General features: G+C 39.5%; 1 protein-coding gene and 3 long non-coding RNA genes across 6 annotated transcripts in view; 3 read left to right on the plus strand and 1 right to left on the minus strand.

Moving 5' to 3' along the window:
- The window catches only part of LOC119910711 (neuronal PAS domain-containing protein 3), a 659,826-nt gene that overhangs the window by 286,899 nt on the left and 350,333 nt on the right, over nucleotides 1–22,594 (plus strand). The gene's annotated exons all lie outside the window — the stretch shown is intronic.
- LOC119910717 overlaps nucleotides 1–22,594 on the minus strand; it is a 102,211-nt gene that overhangs the window by 4,054 nt on the left and 75,563 nt on the right. Inside the window, exon 5 of one of the 2 annotated variants that reach the window (XR_005445689.1) lies at nucleotides 4,694–4,851. This is a non-coding gene — a long non-coding RNA (uncharacterized LOC119910717). Of the gene's footprint in view, nucleotides 1–4,693; nucleotides 4,852–19,026; nucleotides 19,208–22,594 lie in introns of those variants that run through there. The other variant, XR_005445690.1, reaches the window with a different exon arrangement.
- Nucleotides 8,349–9,151, plus strand: LOC119910722. Its single transcript, XR_005445693.1, has 2 exons — nucleotides 8,349–8,383; nucleotides 8,736–9,151. It is a non-coding gene; the product is annotated as an uncharacterized LOC119910722 (long non-coding RNA).
- LOC119910716 lies at nucleotides 11,870–12,455 on the plus strand. The gene is made up of 3 exons (XR_005445688.1): nucleotides 11,870–12,068; nucleotides 12,196–12,297; nucleotides 12,396–12,455. It is a non-coding gene; the product is annotated as an uncharacterized LOC119910716 (long non-coding RNA).

The raw sequence follows: 22,594 nt of genomic DNA on the forward strand, positions 1-22,594 counted from the left end.
GGCTGATCAAAAACAAAACGCGCTGCTGCGTTCTGAACCATTTGTAGGGGTTTCACCGCACAAGCTGTTATACCTGCTAGGAGGGCATTGCAATAGTCGAGGCGAGAGATAACCATGGTCTGTACCAGAAGCTGGGTGGCGTACTGAGTGAGGTAGGGGCGGATTTTCCTGATGTTGTATAGAGCAAAGCGGCACGACCGAGAGACAGCAGCAACACGGTCTGAAAAGGACAGCTGGTCATCAATCATGACCCCCAAGTTTCTCACCACCCTGGTTGGAGTGATGGTTGAGGAGTCAGTTTGTAGCTTGATGCTGTGGTGGATAGAGTACTTGGCTGGAATGACCAAGGATCATGTGATTGACTGTGTCAAAGGCAAACAGGATAAGAACAGGATTGGGCTGCAGCTTTAGCTGACCTTAGGGCTTCTGTTACAGACAGAAGAGCCGTTTCAGTAGAGTGGCCTCTCTGAAAACCAGACTGATATGTTTCTATCTAGGAGGTCATTCTGTGAGAGGAATTCTGAGACCTGTTTGAAGACGGCCCGTTCAATAGCTTTGCATAAAAATGGTAGAAGTGAAACTGTCCGATAGTTCTCAACTTCAGTAGGGTCGAGTGAGGGCTTTTTGAGCAAGGGTTTAACCTGAGCCCTTTTGAAAGTGGTCAGGAATGTTCCCGAAGCCAGAAAAGTATTTATCGCACCACGTAAGGAGATTTGGCTTGGAGGAGATTTGTAGGAATCGGGTCCAGTGGGCATGTAGTGGGACGGCTACGAGTCCGGAGTTCTGATACTTTGCTCTCCGTGAGAGGAGTAAACGAGGAGAGTGAAGTGCCATTGACCTGGGAGGACAAAGGAACAGATGTAACAGGACTGCTACATGTTAGTCTTGGTGTTTCCTGAGGGGGAAAATGGCGCAGAAGGGGGGTTATTCTAACTTTGGACAGGTTTGTGCGGCGGTGTTCATGAGAGAGAAAGAGGGAGCAAGTGAGAGGAGGTGCTGCATGAATATGTGCTCCTCAATACAAGCTCCTCCATCAAAAATGATTTTAAATACACCTAGTAAAAAAATTAGAAAATCAATATGTGGCGGTCAGCGTTGATAATTATCCAAATTATAGGCTAATTATGGGAAACTCTGCTTTCACTACGACCCCCCTTCACCCCAAACAAAGCATCTCTCCCGACTTTGTAACTAGCCTAATATTTTATTCATAACAGCAGCAAGGAGTCTATTTTTGTTATGGCAGAAAATTGTGTTTTCCACAACAGTTTTTACAGAGCATATAGCCGAGGCCTAACGTTTCTTAGCACCACCGGCTGAAATAAAAAAAATAAAGCAAGTAAATCCCGACTTTTAAACAGCTGTTTTTCTGCACATGTAGCCTGTTTATAAGAGCAGTTACAAAACGTTACATTAACGCCACTCTCTCTATGATGTATGTGAGTGTAAAGTCCATCATATGTGTTACTGGTGTTTACTGCAGCCTCATGATGCCCAAGACAAATTTCCCTCAGGGGACAATAAAGTAGATCTTATCTCTCTCCCTCGTTCTCCTTTCTTCCTTTAGTTTTTGGCTAACAGCTGACATGAAAAACAAAGTCTGGTGCTGCTGACCTGCCACACAGTCGTGGATTCACGTCAAGGATAGTGCGTTCAGTAACGAGTACGGCAGCGATACTTACATTAGTAACTGTAATGATATTACTGTTTTAGAAAAGTAATTAGTTACACTAGCCTACTAGTTACTGGGAAAAGTAACATTATTACAGCCCAACACTGGCCACGGGTGGGACTGGTTCTGGCGAGCAGGTTTGGTGGATAGAGGACACAGGCTATCCAGGCATGAGCTCAGTGTAGAGCACAGAGATTGTGCGGCATCATTGACCTCGAGTGAGGAAAATGTGAGGGGAGGTAGAGCGGAGGCTACCGCTGAGGCAAAGTGAGTGGGAGACAGGTTGTGGCGGTGTGAGACATAAGGTGCTGGAACAATGGGCTGTTCCTGTAGGCGGATGAAATAGTGGTCAGACATGTGTAGAGGTGTGACTGTAAGGCATTCGGTGGCACAGTTTCAGACAAGAACGAGGTCCAGCACCTTGCCAGCTTTGTGCGAACCCGTGTTAGATCAAAGGACTGAATCAGAGACAGGAAGCCTGCTGAGTTTGATTTGTATCAGTGAATGTTCATGTCAACGAGGACAAGTAACGAACAGTCATGTTCTGGGACTGAAGACAGCAGCGTGTCCAGCTCGTCCACAAAGTTACCCACTTGTCCTGGTGGACGGTCACAATCACAGACCTTTACCGGAACGGACAGCAAGTCAGCATGATATTCAAAGGAGGCAAACTGATTTGGGGGAAGCAGCTGTGTGAATTTTCCATTTGGAACGAGCATTTAACTCTAGTAACAGTCTCCTCTTTATTATATCTGATAACAATATAAACTGCAAATAAAGAAATGTTCACCACTTTAGTCTACATTGTGTTTGTGATTCCTTCATGTACTAACAGTGTCATAATGGAAAGTGAATATTCTTTACTATGAATGTTCTGCCTCTACTAGTAGAACCACCTCCCTCCTCTTGTCCCCTTCTAGTAGTAAACCTTCCCTCTGGAGGACCTCTAACCTTCCAGTGTCATGTTACGTCAGGCAGGGAGCAGATAAAGCAAGGATTCAGACAGAGTGCGAATTATACAGTGACAATCGAGGGGTCAACTTTTTTTCCAGGTCGTAAAGGAAACAGCAGGTGTTTGCCTCAGTGAACTGAAGTCTTATCCTGCATTCAGACCAAACATATTTAAAAAAGCAAATTTAATCTTTTCAACGCTTTAACGCGAATAAACACAACTCACCATTACTACAGCTGTATGAAACCAAAGTAAACATTTTGTTGGGATTCAATTGCAATAAACTAAACTAAATAAATCAAACTGTTTGATTTGTTAAAGATATGAATTCATGCTTTCTCAGGTCTGACAGCAAGTCAGCAGGACAACAACTTCTAAAAGGTTTGTTTTCTGAATGGAGTTTGGATCGATCAGGGCTTTGCTACGCTAATTTGTTCACAGTAAAGTACAACAATAGCTGGAATAAAATTACAGACACATATTTTCTGAACTCACCAGGTAGTTCAACCTTCTCGCTTTCTTTTCTCCAAGTAATGCAGTGTTTTCTGTTCATTTATTCATTTATTTTAGCTTTTATCCAAAGCGACTTACAATTGCTATATATGTCAGAGGTCGCACGCCTCTGGAGCAACGAGAAGTGTCTTGCTCAGGGACACAATGGTGGATGGGTCACAGTGGGGGATTGAACCAAAGGCAAGTGTCTCAGCCACTGCTCCATCACCCCTTCTAACAACAACAGTGAAACCAGATTTGCACGGAAGCTAGCTGCTGAGAAGCTCCAGTGAAGATAAATCAACGTTGTCATCCGCAAAACTAAAGTGAAAAGCTAATTTAATAAAAGCAGTTTACTCCGAGCTCCTCCCACGGGTAAACGGCGTAGTTGTCAGAGTGTAATCCAAACCGACCGCAGGTGTTTATTTGTCCAAAAGCTGCAGCGCTGCATTTGGGTCTGTCCTCAACTTCTCCAAGTGTAGCAGCTCTCCGCCGACCAGCGGCATTTCAATCCCCCGCTCTGCCCGGCCCTCTCCACACAACGCTCTGAATCTGTCGGTGATGTCAGGATGATCTCAACGCTGATAGGCTACAGCGACTTAGCATCATGCGACTTTCTCGCTCGAGTTGAAAATGTTCAACTCACGCAAAGGCCTTCTCGTTGCCGGCAGCGCCCTCTTCGCACCCCCCGACAGGAAATCGCAGCGCTATGTGTCTTTGCATTGACTTTGTATGTAAACGCAGCGCCCACAACACTCACTTCGCTTTTGGTCTGTAAGCACCTTTACAAAGTTACAATCTCCTTGTTTGTTTAACGTAATGTCTGCAGTCTGTAGATGAGGATGAATCAAGTTCACCAGTTCATGGGTGCCACAAACAGGAGTCACCAAGTATTGTAGAAAGTCAGACCCACACAATGCTGAACCAGAACCAAAGACACTATCATAAAATACAGTCTGCATTATCATCTCTAATTCATAATTCTTATCATTTCAAGTTTTAACTTTCAACTTACTCTTTTCTAAGCAAACATCTCATTTCCTCTAGCTCATGTTAACTGTGAATGAAATGTAATCTGCGTTCAATAAAGTAGTAGTCATACATGTGAAACAACAAACCTGGATTTGAACATTTTTCAGTTACCTAGCCAGGTAAAACTCCCAAATTCCAGAGTGAAAACAAATGGCGTGCTTATTGTAAAACACAGGCGAGCCAACACTAGACAAAAAGGAATACACACACTTAAATACCCAAGAGAGGTGGAGGAAACGAGACACAGGTGGAAACAAAAATCAACTCAAGGACAGGAAGTGAACTGACAAAGACCCATGAGGAAGGATTTAACAAAAGAAAACAGGAAATCACCAAACTCACAACCAAAACTAGGACATCCAGGGGTTAAAGTAGTTTTCATCAGAATTTGATAAACGCCTGTTTGTCTCATGTCCACATTCTCACCAAAACACTTCCTATTCAGCTCAGTCAGGAGAGACTTAAATGAAAAAGAGGCTTAAAGAGGAATTAAAAGGAAAAGGAACAGGAGAGTTTAAGAAATGTGAGAGGGATGTATGGCCTACCTGGTGGAGGGGCTGTGACCACAGAGGCCAGAACCAGAATGGATGTGAAGGGCTCAGTGGGATCACTGAAGACTGCTTGATCCACCAGCTGCTGGAGCGAGAGAGGGAGGGAGGCCTGGAGCTGGAGTGATGCTGCAGTCTTTTATCTGGTCGGGGTCCTCCAGGAGAGAAAAGACAGTTTGAAAGTTTGACAGCAACAATATGATTGGCTCACAGAGGTTGTGGCAAATTCTGATTGGTTTAACTGAAAGAATGAACGCCCTCAATCTAATGACGGAGTTGGAAGCAGAAAAAAGGAAGAGAGGGGGCGGGGGAGAAATAGAGTCAGCATGAACGATGTCTTCCTGATTCAACTTCTGCTGAGCTTCAATTCTCAGAAAAAAGAGCTGCAAAGATAAAATGAGGAACCAGCAGATCTCAGAGCAGTAAAATATCATCTTATCTGTGTTCTTCAGCAGCTGCTACAGTATCACCATATTGCACCATGGACATCAGGAGTCAGATTCTGGTGGGAGAGGAGTTTGACTCTTCACCTGTCTGTTCATGTGTGCTGTCAAACATCACCATGGATCCTGTCTGTTTTCTAATAAACACTATCTGAAGAAAACAAGTTGCATCATTGCAAACATTTATTTTAACTAACAATCTTCACACCTTCAGCTTCCTCTTCTTCTTCTTTTCGCTTGGTGAAACACGTCATTGTCACAAATAGACCTGAATGAACAAAGTGTGAACTCTGATGGCTGCATCTCATGTTGCTGATCAAGAATTTGGGGTCTCTGTCAGTCACTGTGGATGAGAGAAAACTACATTTCAAAAATGTAAAAGTGAAAATTGTAACTGAGTTTTTGGCTGTTTGGACATCGACAAGAAATTCAGAGAGACTGAAATCTAAAACAGACTAAAAGTCACTATGAGGAAGTGACATCATCCTAACCACAGGAAGTAGCTGCAGCGTCTCTCTACTAAAGCACTAGTTTAGAAACTCAGACAGTTCTGAGCACGAGAACAAGAGACAGAAGAAGGAGAGACTCAGAGAATCATGATGGTTGAGTTCAAATGGATTTCTTTATTTCTTACAGCGGTGCTTCAGTTTACAGGTAAGAATACATATATCACATATATAAATGGAAGGCACATTGTAAAAAATAACTTGATCAATATTATTAAAGATTCTTTATTAGCTACATTTGATTTAACTAAGAAAACCAAATCTGTTGTTTCTAATGTGGTGAGTTTAGTGAACTCTTGGAAACTAAGGATAAAGAAATAATCGTCACTAACTATGAACATAACAGACATTTTCTCATTTCACTTTATTTTTCATCATTTTCTCAACAGCAGCAGCTGAAAAACTTCCCCTCTCCTTCACTGTCAGAGTTGGAGATGACGTCACTTTGCCTTGTGAAAATGTGATAGACGGTCAGCAAAATGTGAAAATACTACATGGCTCTTTGTTGGTTCAGGAAGCAGATCAACAGTAGAGCTGTTTGAACATGGGCAGATTGTTGAAAACGCCAAAGCTAAATCAGACAGACTGAGTGTTACAGAGAACTGTTCTCTGGTTATAAAGAAGGTCACAGTTGAGGATGTTGGTCATTACACCTGCAGAGTGGCCCAATCAAGACAAGTTTTAGACTCTCTGTTTCTTCTGTCTGTTATTAACAGTGAGTATTTCCATCATAATGTTTTCAGCTCAAACTGTCTTGTTAGAACAATATACTGAAACATTACAATAATTATGATCACAGTGATGAAGTTAACTTTACTCTTGTTGTCTTTCTCTCACAATATCTCCATCTTCACCAGTGACTGAACGTAAGGACGCTGATAAGGTGACGTTAACCTGTTCTGTGTTGAAACATGGACAGTTCTGTAGACACACAGTGAAGTGGCTGTATGAGGGTAAAGATGTGGACAAAGATAACAAAGACATGAAGACATCACAGGCTGACTGCTACGCCACTGTGTCTTTCCTGGATTCTCATTTTAGTTACAAATCAGAGTCTAACTTGAAGTGTGAAGTGACAGATGGTTACTCTGGAAAAGTGCAGCTGTTCACCTTCAGCCCTCAGTCCTCAGGTGAGAAAACAGGTGAGAATATGCTGAGCTGTTCAAGATGACTAAAACCACCAAAACATTTATTTATTTGATGATTTTTAAGATGACATTATTCTTTCTCATTTAGTGACAGCAGATGGTAAACATGACGGATTTTCTAACTGAACAGTTTTTTGGGTTGTGTTAATTTATTCATGCAGGTGACGCACAAACAACAACACAACAACAACTACTGAAAACACAAAATCAGTTACAGCCACAACAACAACTAATGATGCTTCAACAAACTCTAGTGTCAGCCTCTATCTCTCCCCATAATAAACCTCATTATTTTACTTTTATTTTATTCATTGTCTAATTTTTTGTTTTGCATGTTTCTACTTTTAGGCATTTTTATGGCAAAACATAAAATAATCAAAGCCTCTTTAATTAAGTCACTTTCTGGAAAGACAAAACTGACCATTCATTGTATAAAACAGAAAATGGGAAGTGATCGAGAAAATTATTATTGATATACTGATTTTAATTGTATCTCTCCTCTTCTGAAGTCTGAATGTCAGAGCGACACTCAGCTGTGGGAGGAGATATTTTCTTATTCAGTCAGACGTCTTCACACAACACAAAATAACAAAATAAGATGTCCTCTTTTATAGTCTTTCCAGGTTGGTGGTGGTTTGTTGCAGTTGCAGCTCTCTTAATAACTGTTGTTATTGTTGTTGCTCTCATCAGATGGAAGAAAACTAAAGGTGAGAGCAACCACAGATATTATAAACAAGAAGTTTGATGAACCTGGATTTTTATTGTTGAAGCTAAAGTCGACTCTCTTTTGTCTCTTCAGGAAAAAAACCCCAGATGGATGAAAACACTGTGAGTTTTACGGCTGAGTAATCAAATGTTTCTACAGTTATGACAGAGCTGAATCAGCTGCTCTCTGACAGAGTCATCCAAATCTAAACAGCCTTCACAGAGCCAGTGTTTGACCACATGGAAGTAGACTCTGTTTGTTTGTTGTTTTCAGGGACGGAGCTTAAACCCTGCAGTGAGTCCAGAAAGCAGTCAGGACACGGTGAGATCTCACACTACACCCAGGACAAAGTTACACTCACTGTTTTTAGATTTGTTGTTCAAAATGTAGCTCTATGAGACACACAGTGACTCTTGAATCTAAGTTCTTTCTGCAAGAGAAGAAGTGGGGAGTCTGATGATGCAGCTGGACGACACCAGAACAGACCAGAACACAATCAAGTCCACATGTTACTGAGCAGCCATTATGTTGTCTTCTCTGTGTAGGCTGATCCTGAAGATGGTGTTTCCTACGCCTCCATCAGCTACACCAGGAAGACCAACAGTAAAGGCCGGGTAAGCTGTCTGATTGGTTCTAGTGATGATGGCAGTGAATGAAAACACTTCTCTCATTTAATGTTGTGTAATTTCTGTGTTGTGCTGTTTGTCTCTTTTCCAGGTTCTGGGTAAAGATGGTGATGATGAAGATGATGCAGTGACCTACAGCAGCGTGAAAGCTTCCTCTTCTTCTGCTGGAGCCTCAGCTGATCCCAGCGACCTCTACGCCACCGTCAACAACCAAACAAATAAGAGACCACAGTGTAGTTACAGCTCATATCATTACAGGTAATTTACACTGAGAACTGATAAATGTTTTATTATTTGAATTATTTTATGATAATATATGGGACATTTAGCTTGATGAACTTGCTGTCAGGCACTTTAATGTGCTAGTGCTGTGTTGTAGTTAAACATGTATTAGTTTTTACTGTTATTTCTGTATCAGCTGTTATTGTTTGAATGCAGTCATTTTAACATCTATATTTCTGTAGAGGTTTAACACCTCCAGAGCTCTTTGCACCTTCTTCTTCTTCGTCTTCCTTTCATGTGGTAAACGGGTCATTGACACAAATACAAAGTGTGAACTTGAGGCTCAGTGTGAATCTAAATATAGTTTATTCTAACTGTCATGTTTCAGAGGAAACTGGCAGTGGTGAAGCCGTTCCTACGAGTCAGAGACAGGAAATATAAAGACCAAGTTCAGTTTTACTTGATCCAGGCAGGCAGAGTCAGAACAGCAGGTAATAATGCTGCATTTGACACATGAAGTTGGATTTTCCCAGTTTCCAGTCGTAAATTCCAACTTGAACGCCCCCTTAAGGAGACAGAGTGTTACACACTTCTCTGCGCTTCCATTTCAGCTTTTACCAAAACTTCATAGTGACGGCGTCTGCCCCCCCGACCATTTAAATAAATTAAATCAAAGATAAACTGAAGAGGAGCTGTGCATAAAACCCTAATAAAAGTTAAAACCACTGCTGTAATAGTATAAAAGAAATTAAAGGTGTAAATGTATAAATAAATAACAGAATATGATGCAGTATTTAGCTGCAATTTTTGGACAATGCACGTTTGTTTTTTCTATATTTAAATTGCAAATAAACGTTTCTCAAAGCATTTTTATTTGTTAGTTCACATTTCTTGGTGCAAGCTATTTTTCAGAACATTATTAACAAATGCTCTCAAAAAGTGATGTGGACAAAATCAGGCATTTCAAAATGTGGTGGGGACACATGTCCCCAGTGTAAATGACATGTTGATTCCACATTCAGACTTAAGAGCACATGAACACAGAAAAACTCAGAAGAATGACTTCACAACTCGGGAAATGGGACGATCTGAGTTTTAGTTACCCACTAGATGAAACTAAAACTTAAGTGTTTTTATCTGCTTTAAAACACGTCTGGTTGTTAGACCGGTTCAGAAGCAGCTCTGCATGACGACTGTTGGAGCCTTTAGATCTTTTTACAGCAGACGTGTTTAATTGTCAGGACTCTGAAACTGAAGCAGCTAAATGGAATCCAGCCATCATTAATTGTTTAATTTAAATCTGTTTTCCTGCTGTGCTGTGTCAAAATGTCTTGTATGAAAAAAACAGATGTGTGTGTTTTGGTCAGGTTAGTATTGAATCTGGATATTTTCCCCTTCAGGCCAGTAGGGGCTGATTAATGTTATTGTGCAGGTCCTGACTGGGACATAATATAATGCTCCTGAACACTGAGTTGTTTTAGATCGAGGGAAGTTTCATCAACTGCAACAAGTCAAATTTAAGTTCTCTGCATCTCACACTGTGAAATCATCTGTGTTTGTTTACTGAAGCCATCAGTTAGCAGCAAGCCAGTAGGACTGTCAACAAATCCCACGAAAAGTACTATTAAAACCAGTCAGTGACCTTCACTGCTGCACTGGGTGACACGTTCTGAAGAAAACAACATTTATCTTAACCAACAATCTTCACACGTCAACTTCCTCTTCTTCTTCTTTTAAGGAGATGAAACTCGTCATTGTCACAAACACCGGACTGAACAAACTGTGAACTTGAGCCTTAATATAGTTTGTTTGTTTCAGTGTTAGTTTGGCTCAGTGCAGAAACATATTCCTTTGTCTCGTGATCAGTGACTTTGTCGTATGTGTTTGTAGATGGTGGATCTTTGTCAGGCTGCTGTGACCTCTGACCTCTGATATCTTTACTGTTGGCTGCATCTCTATGCTGATCAATAATTTGGGGTCTCCGTCAGTCACTGTGGGTGAGAGATGTTACGACCCCTCCCCCTTCCTGCTTCCTTCTCCTGCAGGAGGCTGCAGGCAGGGAGGCTGATTGGGCAATCACCTGTGCAGCTCTCTTCAGAGCTTATTTAGCCAGGACTGATCAGTGTTTTGTTCTCTCTCCTCCTAAGTCAGCGTCTGACTGGGTTTGTTTTGTGTCTTTTTGGTTTATCCTGACCACACACACACACACACACACACACACACACACACACACACACACACACACACACACACACTCATCCATTCACTGCTGACACAACTGATATTCATACTTTTCCACACAACATATTTTTGGTGATCATTTGACCCTTCTTTTACTTTTATTATAAATCCTACCATTTGCGTGCAAACCTGTTGTGTCTCACCTCCTTTTTGTCACGGGCTAAGAGCTGGCTTGTGACAAGTGGGGGCTCGTCTGGAACTTGTTGTTATTTGGTGTTGATCGGCTTGTTTTGTGTAGCATCCAGCTATTTTGGTATTTGTTTACCAGTCTGTGAGGTAAATGTCAGGTTTGGTTAGGTCAGTTAAAGCTCCGTAGGAGAGAGGTTCATGGTCCTTTTGTCAGTGGTTTAGCTCTGCTGGCTGAATTTGTTTTGTTGGACCTTAGCTGGGTTTTCTAGTGTGAGCAGGAGAACTTTCCCCTGTTAGGCTTAACAGCGATTTCCCTTCGTGGTGTGGTGGTTTAGGTGGCGGTGAACGTGGGTAGAGCTTTGCTCGGGAGCACCTCCGCGGCTGTGACGGGGTCACTGGCTTTCTGGTTGCCCTTTTTCACCCCACTGGTTTCGAGTGCATAAGTACCCTCCACAATTAGCTGCACGAAGACTAGGGGGGAGTTGGCTAGATAGTCATTGTTGAAGTTAGCATGGGTATAGGGGGAGTCTTCTGCTCAGGTAGCCCAGGGTTTTATCTGTAATGGAGGGCGTAGTGCATCATTTAAAACTGACACCTGCCGATATTGTCGTGCCAACGGTCATTGGAAGAATGATGCCCCGTGTTGAAAGTAGACAGGCTGTTTCTTCAACCATACAATTTAGACATACGCCATTTTAATGCCATGTGTTTCTTTTCCTATTCCTCTACTCTCTTTGTTTGTTTCCCTGTTCTTCCTCTTAAAGTGCTTGTTTCATTTATTTAATTTATATTTTATATATTATTTTTTAACACACACACACACACACACACACAAGCTTACCGTTTTATTTATTTATTTATTTTAATTTTTAATTCTTCATTTTTTTAACACACATATACGCTTTGATTGCTTTACGCTTTAATTACTTGTTTAATTAAATGTATGGGGTTGATTGTTCTTATGTTGTATGTATGATGCTTTGGCAATATTGTTGTTACACATTCATGCCAATAAAGCTAATTTGAATTGAATTTGAATTGAATGCAGCTTGATTAGTAAAGTATGGCACATGGGTAATGTGTTGATAAATTATGGATCAGCTTGATTATATTGTAACATAAATGGTTATGAGTGTATATTGTACTGCTAACTGCTCTATGCCATATTCAAGGTTCTTAGAAGAACCTTGTTCTTAAGGGGGGGATGTTACGACCCCTTCCTTCTCCTGCAGGAGGCTGCAGGCAGGGAGGCTGATTGGGCTGCACCTGTGCAGCTCTCTTCAGAGCTTATTTAGCCAGGACTGATCAGTGTTTTGTCTTCCAACCAACGATACTTCAACAAAACTACAAGGTAGTAACTCATCTTTCTCTGGAGTCTCTCTGTCTTCCTGTCAGCCTCTTTCTCTCCCCATAATAAACACATGAATCTAACTTTTAAGTGTTTATTTAGTTCTTGTTGATTTTTTTCTGTTCTACAGCTCGTGCAGATTGTTCTGCTCTGGACTACATAATGTTGGTTATGCGTGTGGCTGAACTCCTCCTAATTACTGTGATTACTGTTCTTCTCATCAGAGCTCGAGGTGAGAACATTCACACCAACATTTGTTCACACTGATTAACATAACCTGTAAGTTTAGAGCTGAAATATTTCTCTGTGATTTATTTACCTGGTAACCAGAGACTACCTGACAACAACACAGTGACCTACAGCAGCGTGAAAGCTTCCTCTTCTTCTGCTGGAGCCTCAGCTGATCCCAGCGACCTCTACGCCACCGTCAACTAACCAAACAAATAAGAGACCACAGTGTAGTTACAGCTCATATCATTACAGGTAATTTACACTGAGAACTGATAAATGTTTTATTATTTGAATTATTTTATGATAATATATGGGACATTTAGCTTGATGAACTTGCTGTCAGGCACTTTAATGTGCTAGTGCTGTGTTGTAGTTAAACATGTATTAGTTTTTACTGTTATTTCTGTATCAGCTGTTATTGTTTGAAATGCAGTCATTTTAACATCTATATTTCTGTAGAGGTTTAACACCTCCAGAGCTCTTTGCACCTTCTTCTTCTTCGTCTTCCTTTCATGTGGTGAAACAGGTCATTGTCACAAATACAAAGTGTGAACTTGAGGCTCAGTGTGAATCTAAATATAGTTTATTCTAACTGTCATGTTTCAGAGGAAACTGGCAGTGGTGAAGCCGTTCCTACGAGTCAGAGACAGGAAATATAAAGACCAAGTTCAGTTTTACTTGATCCAGGCAGGCAGAGTCAGAACAGCAGGTAATAATGCTGCATTTGACACATGAAGTTGGATTTTCCCAGTTTCCAGTCGTAAATTCCAACTTGAACGCCCCCTTAAGGAGACAGAGTGTTACACACTTCTCTGCGCTTCCATTTCATTTACCAAAACTCCATAGTGACGGCGTCTGCCCCCCCGACCATTTAAATGAATTAAAACCGTAATAAAAATTAAAACCACTGCTGTAATAGTATAAAAGAAATTAAAGGTGTAAATGTATAAAAATATAACAGAATATGATGCAGTATTCAGCTGCAATTTTTGGACAATGCACGTTTGTTTTTTCTATATTTAAATTGCAAATGAACTTTTCTCAAAGCATTTTTTTGTTAGTTCACATTTCTTGGTGCAAGCTATTTTTCAGAACAACATCAGCCATTTCAAAATGTGGTGGGGACACATGTCTCCAGTGTAAATGAGATTTGTTGATTCCACATTCAGACTTAAGAGCACATGAACACACCTGAAGTCAGAAGAATGACCATCTGAGTTTTAGTTACCCACTAGATGTAACTAAAACTTAAACACTGAACGGTATCACTTTCTATGAAGGTCATCGCTATAATGACTTATGCATATATTTATAACACGATAAATGCATCCATAAGACATTATAATAGTTGTTATAATCACTTACAAACATGCATTAGGCGCTATAGCAAAGTTCATAATGTATTATGACCTTCTGATTTAATGTTTTATAACTAATAGTAACAGCAGTTTAACAATCTCCGACCATGTTCCATAACACATTATAACCACCGACTCTGCCTCCTTATGAATACACTTTAGTCACCATTTAGACTTAGTGATATAAAATGGAATAATAACTTATAGTAATGTTTAATGTTATATAGCGGCGCTTTGTTTGCTTTAGGTAAGTGTTAAAATATCTATCCCTGTATAATATATTACAGGTGGACATGATACCATATGAACTAATTATAAGAACTTATAACACATAATTGTTTGCTTTAAGTAAAGTGACACATTTTGCGCAGGAAAACAACTTTATACAGTGAAGAATGACACCTGACTGATTAAAGGAACAATCTGATGATTAGCAATATTTTTATTATTTTCAACAAATCCCACGAAAAGTACTATTAAAACCAGTCAGTGACCTTCACTGCTGCACTGGGTGACACGTTCTGAAGAAAACAACATTTATCTTAACCAACAATCTTCACACGTCAACTTCCTCTTCTTCTTCTTTTAAGGAGATGAAACTCGTCATTGTCACAAATACACCGGACTGAACAAACTGTGAACTTGAGCCTTAATATAGTTTGTTTGTTTCAGTGTTAGTTTGGCTCAGTGCAGAAACATATTCCTAAAGGCTGTTAAATGCTTCCTTTCTTAGCTCCTTTAGCAAAGGCTACACTGGACAGTTCTTTATGAAAGGAAAGGAGATAATGCTGTCCCACAATTCCTTGCAACAGCAGCCTTTAGAGCGACTCACCATTAGTTTCACCACGATAGACACCCATAAATGTACAGGAGCATCTAAAAAAATTACAATATCTTAGAAAAGTTTATTTGAACTGAACCAGACTGAGGATTAAAGGATCAGGAAACATTTGCAGGTGTTTTGAATTGATTCTCAGGTCAATTTTTATATATTATATTTATAACTTTAATTATAATTATGAATTTAAAAAACTGAGATGCACCTGTAGAAACAACAGAGCATCTATTTAACAAATGTATAAAAATATCAAAAGCACCCATCCCAGGAAACTCTATATTTATGTTTGAGTATAATTCACTCAACTTTCTCTACTTGTATATTGATTTTGTTATTATATTGTGTCAGCATTTTAATCCTTTTTGTTTTTTCAGCAGTATCTATGTTGTTGTTACTTCCTATGAGCAGCCTAACTGATGGTTAAATGTACCAAATGAAACATCCTTTCTTAGGAGGTGTGATTCTGTGTTGGACAGGAAACCTTTTGAAGTGAGCAGCATTGAGTTTGTCACTGTACTCATCTTCCGCGTGTTATAAATAAAGTTGGTTAAAAAGAAGCTGGTGTAAGTGCAGCCTGGTTCTCTGAGCACCGCGGTTGTCTTTTATGAATTCTCCTTCACATCTTTCCTTGACCTCATGACGTTTTCCATCAAAGTCAAGGAAAAGTGTTTAGGAAAGGACAGAGGATGGATTTTTTTTACCATTACAATGTTTGTATTTAATGTTTCATGGTTTTATGTTATGTTGTGAGGACAAACATGACCACAGTTTCCAGGTTCAGTTCGTCCACAGACACATTTTAAATCTCCAAACATGCTGAACAAAGAACAGCCTGAAGATTATTGAAATAATTATTGACTTTCTCCCGTTCTGTGTGTCTGTAATTATAATTGTCAGGACCAATTAGAGTTTGAGACCTTGGGAGTGAGGACGTTTTGTCTGTTTCTCACTTTGGGACAGACCTTTAAAAGAGTGTTTTAGGGTGAAGATTAAATAAGTTTAATTTCAATGAAGGTTTGGGTCATTTAGTTGTGATGGTTAAGAGTTAGGGACAAAGCTATACTGTGAGAGACAGAGAGAGCTCTCTGCTGGCTGTTGACTCCAGAGCGCCATCGTGAGGTCAGTCTGTGTTTGTGTTTCTTTTGTTTTTAATTCAAAGAAATCTCAACATCTACTGAACAGACTGATATTTTTGCACATGCATTTAAATACTTCCAGTAGTGGAGTGTAATTAAGTACATTTACAAGTTCATACAAAGATGATCTAGTTAGTAATCCATTATGCTTCCTCATCTCTGTTGGATCTGTGGTCATCTTTCCATCAGGGAGGCGGAGACACACCATTTGTTTTTCAAAACAACTGACTTCTCTAAATTAAAGAAGAAGGTGGATTGTGCATCTACAGGTGCATCTCAGAAATTTGAATATCTTGCACAAGGTATTTTTATTTTCATAATTTAAGTCAAAAAGTGGAACTTTCTTGAGTCAATCACAAATTTTAAATTCCTTCTCTAACTTTTATTTTTAGACTATATTTAAGTAACATTTACACATTTTACATAATATTTGTTAAATTTGTTCTTGATGTTTTTCTTTATTGAAACAATGAACAAAAAAATGAGCAACTGTTTCATTTATCAACCCATTTATTTTTCTTAAGTGAAGAAATAATTTTCTCAATAAAACATTTTCCAGCAAGTTTGCATGACAATACAACAAGGTATAGTTCACCCTAAGACTCATTTTGTTATCAATTACTCACCCTTTTGTCAATAGAAGGATTGGTGAAGTTTTGTTAACATCCGTGTTCTTCTGCGAGTTTGAGACACGTTTTTTTTCCACTCAACTGCAGTGAGCGGTATCTTAGCTTCAAACGTCCAAAAATACATCAATAATCAATAAAATGTCTCCATGCTGCTTGTCTGAGTGTCCTGTAGCTCACACATGCCAAGACGTTTGTAAAAAACATTACAAACGTGTGTTCAGCTTAGTTTGCTCTGCTGCTCGTCCCATGCGTGCTCCTTCCAACGCCACACACTACTAGTAACACTACTAACTTTCCATCCTAAACATTTGAAATAATTTCACTAAGTTTAGGAAGTTTAGAAATTTTGTCTTTGAATCATACAAAAAGGAGAAGACTGCCAACTGAGGAGGAAAGAGGAAGCGTTCAATCACATCCCCAATACAACTCTATGGGAAAAGCCCGTAACGGCAAAGATGGTGGTTATCCCGCCCCTCCCGCTAAAAAGCCAATCATCTGCTTTAAACAGCCAAAACGGGAATCATATTTCAGCCAATCGTGTGGTTCCACTGACGCATGCTTAGTAGAAGCATAACCGGTGGGGAAAAACTCTTTTTAAACATTATTTTGGGGCAAAGTCGTCAAACTTTTTCAGGGATTTTTATCAGATTTTACTGCTGATTCTATTCATGTAGTTTTTATGTCCCAGTGACCAGTGAAAGCTCAGTTCTGGCTCTCTCCCCATTCATTCAGATAGGAGCCTGGTTTTGTTAGTATGAAATTGCTGCCCAGAAGCGTTGCCAAGATGGCTGCCGAGTGGCATGACTTGCCTAAAAGGACTTTGGTACCGATAACAGCTGAGGTTTGCACTCGCTTGTACACGCACAAACAACCTGTAGTAAATCTGGCCTTATGGACCTTATGCACAACTCTAGTGATTCCTGAACTTTATTTCCTGTCTCTCAGTATTGGAAACACTGAATAATACAGAGAAGAGAGGACAGAGGAAAGAGAGAAGGGAGGATGGACGAGGAGAGTGGAAGAAAGAGAAGGGGAGAGGAGAGAAGAGGAGAAAGGAGAGGTAATCATTACCCCAAATTTCACTCTGGTTTTCATGTCAGGAATATGATTTAATTCACTGATATTTTAGATTTATTTCTTATGAGATACTGAGTTAATTTAGAGACTTTTAGGAATGCATTCCCACTCATGCACTGTGTAATAAGCCATATAGTTTAATTACAACTATGAAAATATCTATTTGCCATCTCCAATTGAAAAAACCACCAGAATGCACTTACAATAAAGACGACTTATTGAAAGGATGCATTTTGTTTCTTTTATTGAGTTGTTATAAAAGACAATGATCAGCCTTCGGTATCCAACACACTTGATTCTGTCAGTTTTTATTTGTTTTGCTTTTCATGCATTATACAAAATTTCATCAAGCAATTTACAATTTTATCATTCAAGTAAACTTATTGATTGTTTAAATACATAATTTGGTAAATTTAGATAAAAATTTGGTTCTTTTTATCGTATCGATACTGGGCTGGACCCGAATATTCGACCGCTGGGTACACATTCGATTTTCAATTATGAGATTCGATTACTGAGGGTTTTTTCCGCGCGCCTGACCTTCGCCGACAGCAGTGAACGTAACGCTCCAGTTCACAAAGGGAACACGAAATGAAGCCCTCAGCTGTGTGGGAGCACTTTAAACTGAATGATGACAGCAGTAGTGTGGAAGTTATGGTGTTTACTGATTTTACAATTGCTTAATTTCATTACAGATCAAAACAGTCAAATTTCCTACATTTTAAAATCAATCAGTATCAAACTGTAGGCTGGAAACAAACAGCAACACAATGAACGCATTTAAATAAGCCTAATTATATTAAACCGATTGTAGAAGTTTAGTCGCTATGAAAAAAGTTCAGTGAATTTTGCATAATAACGTGTTAGATTTAGTTCCGCTACCGGAAACACCGCTCATCCCGTGCACTCTCCGCCTGGACTTCATACAAAACTATGATATCCTGGATCTGCATTGGTTGGTCCTCTGAGGGCATTACTCTTAACTGCTTCAAAGTAACTGTATGCGTTGAAACTTTAACTCAACCTTTCCTAAACTATCGGTTGGGACCCAAAGTGAAATGTCAATTTTGTGAATTTATTTTCCTCAGTTCAGCTCAGGTGCGTCTCTCTCTACCTCTATTTTTTACCCTCTCTCCATTTCTCTCCCTGACTCTCACAGACTCAAACACAAAAACCTTTTTTGTTCTCATGTAAACAATTAAATGTGACTAATTTCAATGTTCAGTTTCCTATGTCTGCGGGAGGCGAAGGTTGAATATATGTTTGAGCTGAAGGTGCAGTTTTTGAATACACATGCAACAACTTCAAATCTCCTCAAATGGCTTCCAAGAAATTAAAATATTGCCTCTCTGAATAAAAACAAGCGGAACATTTTGAATCTGGAAAATACAGACAGAAATAAATCAAACCTCATCTGAACTAGATTTTCATATCAGCATAAAAGTCAGCTTAAAACTAAGAATGAGAGGTGCATAGGGTTTTAGATTTACCTTACATTAGCCGTTCAAATCAGATTTTGTAGCAGGAGAACGTTTCTGGTGGAGGCTGTAAAATACAAAGAAATCTATTAATGCATCGTACTCAAAGCTACTTTAATGCCAGGCATAATGGAGAATCATCAGATTGTCCTTTCAACTTTTTATACACATATATAACACATAACTTCATAAATCCAAATATATTCTGCTTCATTTTAATTTGGAATAGTATGTATATTCTGTGATGACGGTAAACCTCTTACAACTTCTGAAGTGCGAAGCACTACACAATATTTTGTTTTACCTGAATAGCCAGATGGCTTTGCTTGTGACAGAGCTTGTTGTAGTTGCTGCTTGAGAGGGCACTGTCAAATGTAGACTTTTGTTGCTTTGGGCTTAAGGACAAACACACAAAGACAAAATACTACATTAAAACTACAGAATCATGTAACCAAAATTAACTGTACCACTGTCAAACCAATGTATTTTTGATAATATGCTGTCAAAATATTTGAAAATATGACTCTGATCTTAAAATTACACATCTTTCATACAGAATCGGAACCATTTCCACATGTAAAATCTTAAATTAAGAAAATCCTGCATTTTTGCCACTGTGATTCTGTTCCTCTCCTGAAAAAGGCAGTAGAGCATTGCTGGTCTAGATTCACGTTGTTGAGAGAGAGCTGTGTCATATGTATCAAGAATAATGCAGAATCAAAATTTAAACAGTGTAAACAGAATCAGAAAAGAGAACAATGTGGCTTCATATCAAATTATGAGCAAAATATAGACGAGGGAATTAGAAATAAAGGGATCCAAATAAGATGATTTTCCTTAGGAAGCATGTGGAAGCAAATTATCACAGCAAATGTTTTTGGATAGATCATTTTATTTTGTCAAATTCCCACAAATTAATCTGAATTTCAGATACTTAAGGCTAAACTCAAAAAGCAAAATTTCAACAAGTGGTGCTTCTTTTTAGTTTAAATATGACACATAAAAAGTATTTTCATATATGGAATAAAATATACAGCAACTAGAGTTGAGCCGGATACTCGGCTGAAACGAGTATCCGGTCCGGATAAAGCACTTTTGCCGAGTAACACGAGTCAGTATCTGTGCTCGGATTGGATAAAAATCCTCATTGGGTAGCTGACTGTGTCTGCGTTCTGTGATAGGCTAGTCACAGCGCCCCTACAGATTTATTGTGTCCCGCTCTGCTCACTCACACACAGAACACTGAGAAGAGAACAGCTCTCTCTCTGTCTCTCCCTCAGTCACTCAGGTTCGCGGGTCTTTTCCGTTAACGTTTAGGGTTTCTTCAGCTTCAGGTTTGTTTTTTACTTCGGTTTGTAGTACTACTTACTTATTAACCAGTAGAGTTCTGGTAAACGTGATATAAAGGTAGTTGTGGTAAAAATAAATTATTTAAAATAATATTACAAATTAAGCTAAACACACACAAACACCACCCCCCTCTCTCTTACTCACTCACAAACACATACCTGGTGTGGAAATAAAAAAAATAATCACACTGATCATAAAAAAAATAAATTTCTGATCAGCCCATATCAATTGCATGCTTAAAATAACATACCGGTTAAAGTCCCGCCCATTTCAAGACAACCCGACCCACTTCCGGGTTAAATCCCGGTCCGAGTACAGATACAGATAATTCATATGGTTAACGCAGATACAGATGATGCTGTACTCGCTCATCCCTAACAGCAGCAGTAAGAAACAAATCTGAAATGCCAATAAAATCATCTTTAACATGATAAACTGAGTGACATCTTGTGGGAACGAACATCTCTCCTTTTTGCTCTGCAGATGCATAAACTGTCTGTCTCTGTAAGATTTTAGATTTGTGGCAAACTGAGAGTACACTGCAAAATAACAAAACTATAGCTTCCTCTTTAGCTTATTTATCAGGGTTTTGGTGAGGTCTGGCAGAGGCTGCTCGAGGCCTCTCCAAGCCGACCTAGAGAAGCTGCGAATATTTGAAACGTTTCTTCCTCCTCCCTTACCCCTACGTGTAACGTTAGCGGTTGTGTAACGTTACTCTGTCGTTACCTTGTGTTAATTATGCTAAGGAAACTCATCATTTTGGCAAACACGCCATTTATTCACAGCATCTAGCGAAGGATTAATCATACAGTCAGTCCCGGTTTACACACACACACACACACACACACACACACACACACACACACACACACACACACACACACACACACACACACACACACACACACACACACACACACACACACACACACACACACACACACACACACACACACACATCTCACTGCAAGTGCAAAATGAAAAGAGGTTAACGTTAGCTGGTTGATTTTCGCCCGCACACTGTGCAGCACGGTGGCACATAGCTAGCGTCCTCTCCTCCCTCACAGGACAGCTACGTGACAGGTGGCAGTAGGTGACGGTGAAAATGAGCAGAGGAAAATATGAGCGCTACGTTTCGGTCTGGCTGTAAATGTACAGTGTAGGTTACAGTTTGTCCGTTAATTAAAGTCTGTCTGTTCTCCAACTGCTGGAAAAGTGAAGGCAGTTAGCGACAGGTAACGTCTCCTCTTCAGACTGCGGTCTGGAAGCTGAGCAGGACGTTTTTTGGTGGTTTCATGTGAACTATTTAGAAGAAACAAGTCTGTTTGTCAAATTTAGCTCAACTGCTCCAAATCTATCAGGAGGAGCGGTCAGTGATTCAACCAGAAGCTTGTGGATGGCTACCAAAAGAGTCTAACTGAGGTAAAAATGACAATGGGACTTACAAATATTAACATTGCTGTATGTATATTTTTAACCCAGTAGATTTGGTCACATTTTCGGAAGACCCGTAATAAATTAATGAAAGATTCAAAATTCATGACGTTTTTTTGTGACAATGATTCATCACAGAAAAATCTGAGTTGTAGTTATTATTGGAAACTCAAACAGCCATGACGTGTATGTTCTTTAGAAGTGTGTGTAAACTTTTGACCACAACCTTGTTACTTTCTTAGGATTTGCAGAAAATCAGTTTGTTTTTTGTCTCTTTTGGGAAATCTAATATATACACTCACAATGCATTTTATCAGGAACATCTGCTGTCTAATGCAATCAAAAATGACACCTGCCATACATTCTGTTATTACTGATTTCATAGTGGGTGGTGTACTGGAGTGCATTATATTGAAAAGTTTTCCTAATATTGTCCACCCCATTGACATACATGAGGTGGGCAGAATAATAGAAACACTTGTTCAATATCTAAGCTTAGTAAAAGTAAAGATTTATGGCAGAGCTGTTGGGTTGCAGTAGACTGCACGCCCTCCAAATAAAGTGCTTGGTGAGGTATATTAAATAATACACAATTGTATCTAATATTTAATTCACCAGCACTACTTCATCTTGTAACTTTTAAACACATAGCACTGTATCATGCTATTTTTGTTAAATCATTACATAAAGGACACCTGAAATGCAAACTTTACTCTTTAGAATTCTGCTAAATCTGTTTCATAATTTGTTTTTCTACTTTCTTTCTGTCCTATGTAAAGGATCTGATGCTACAGCTGTTCCGAGCGAGCTCGGACAAGTTATCTTTACAGCATCCGTGTTGAGGGAGGTGATGCCACCGCTCCTCCAGCTGATGTTGGGATAGTCACCGAGGCTGCTGAAGTTCTGCATGACTTGGGAGACGTCGCCTCTACACGTGCACTCTTAATAGGTGTAATTATGCACTGAACCTCAGTTATCCTCAGAACCTTAAAGCCTTC

Source organism: Micropterus salmoides, unplaced genomic scaffold (genome assembly GCF_014851395.1).
Source record: "Micropterus salmoides isolate LMB-PRFRI ecotype aquatic unplaced genomic scaffold, ASM1485139v1 Ms_hic_scaffold_19, whole genome shotgun sequence".
Taxonomy (NCBI): Eukaryota; Metazoa; Chordata; class Actinopteri; order Centrarchiformes; family Centrarchidae; genus Micropterus; species Micropterus salmoides.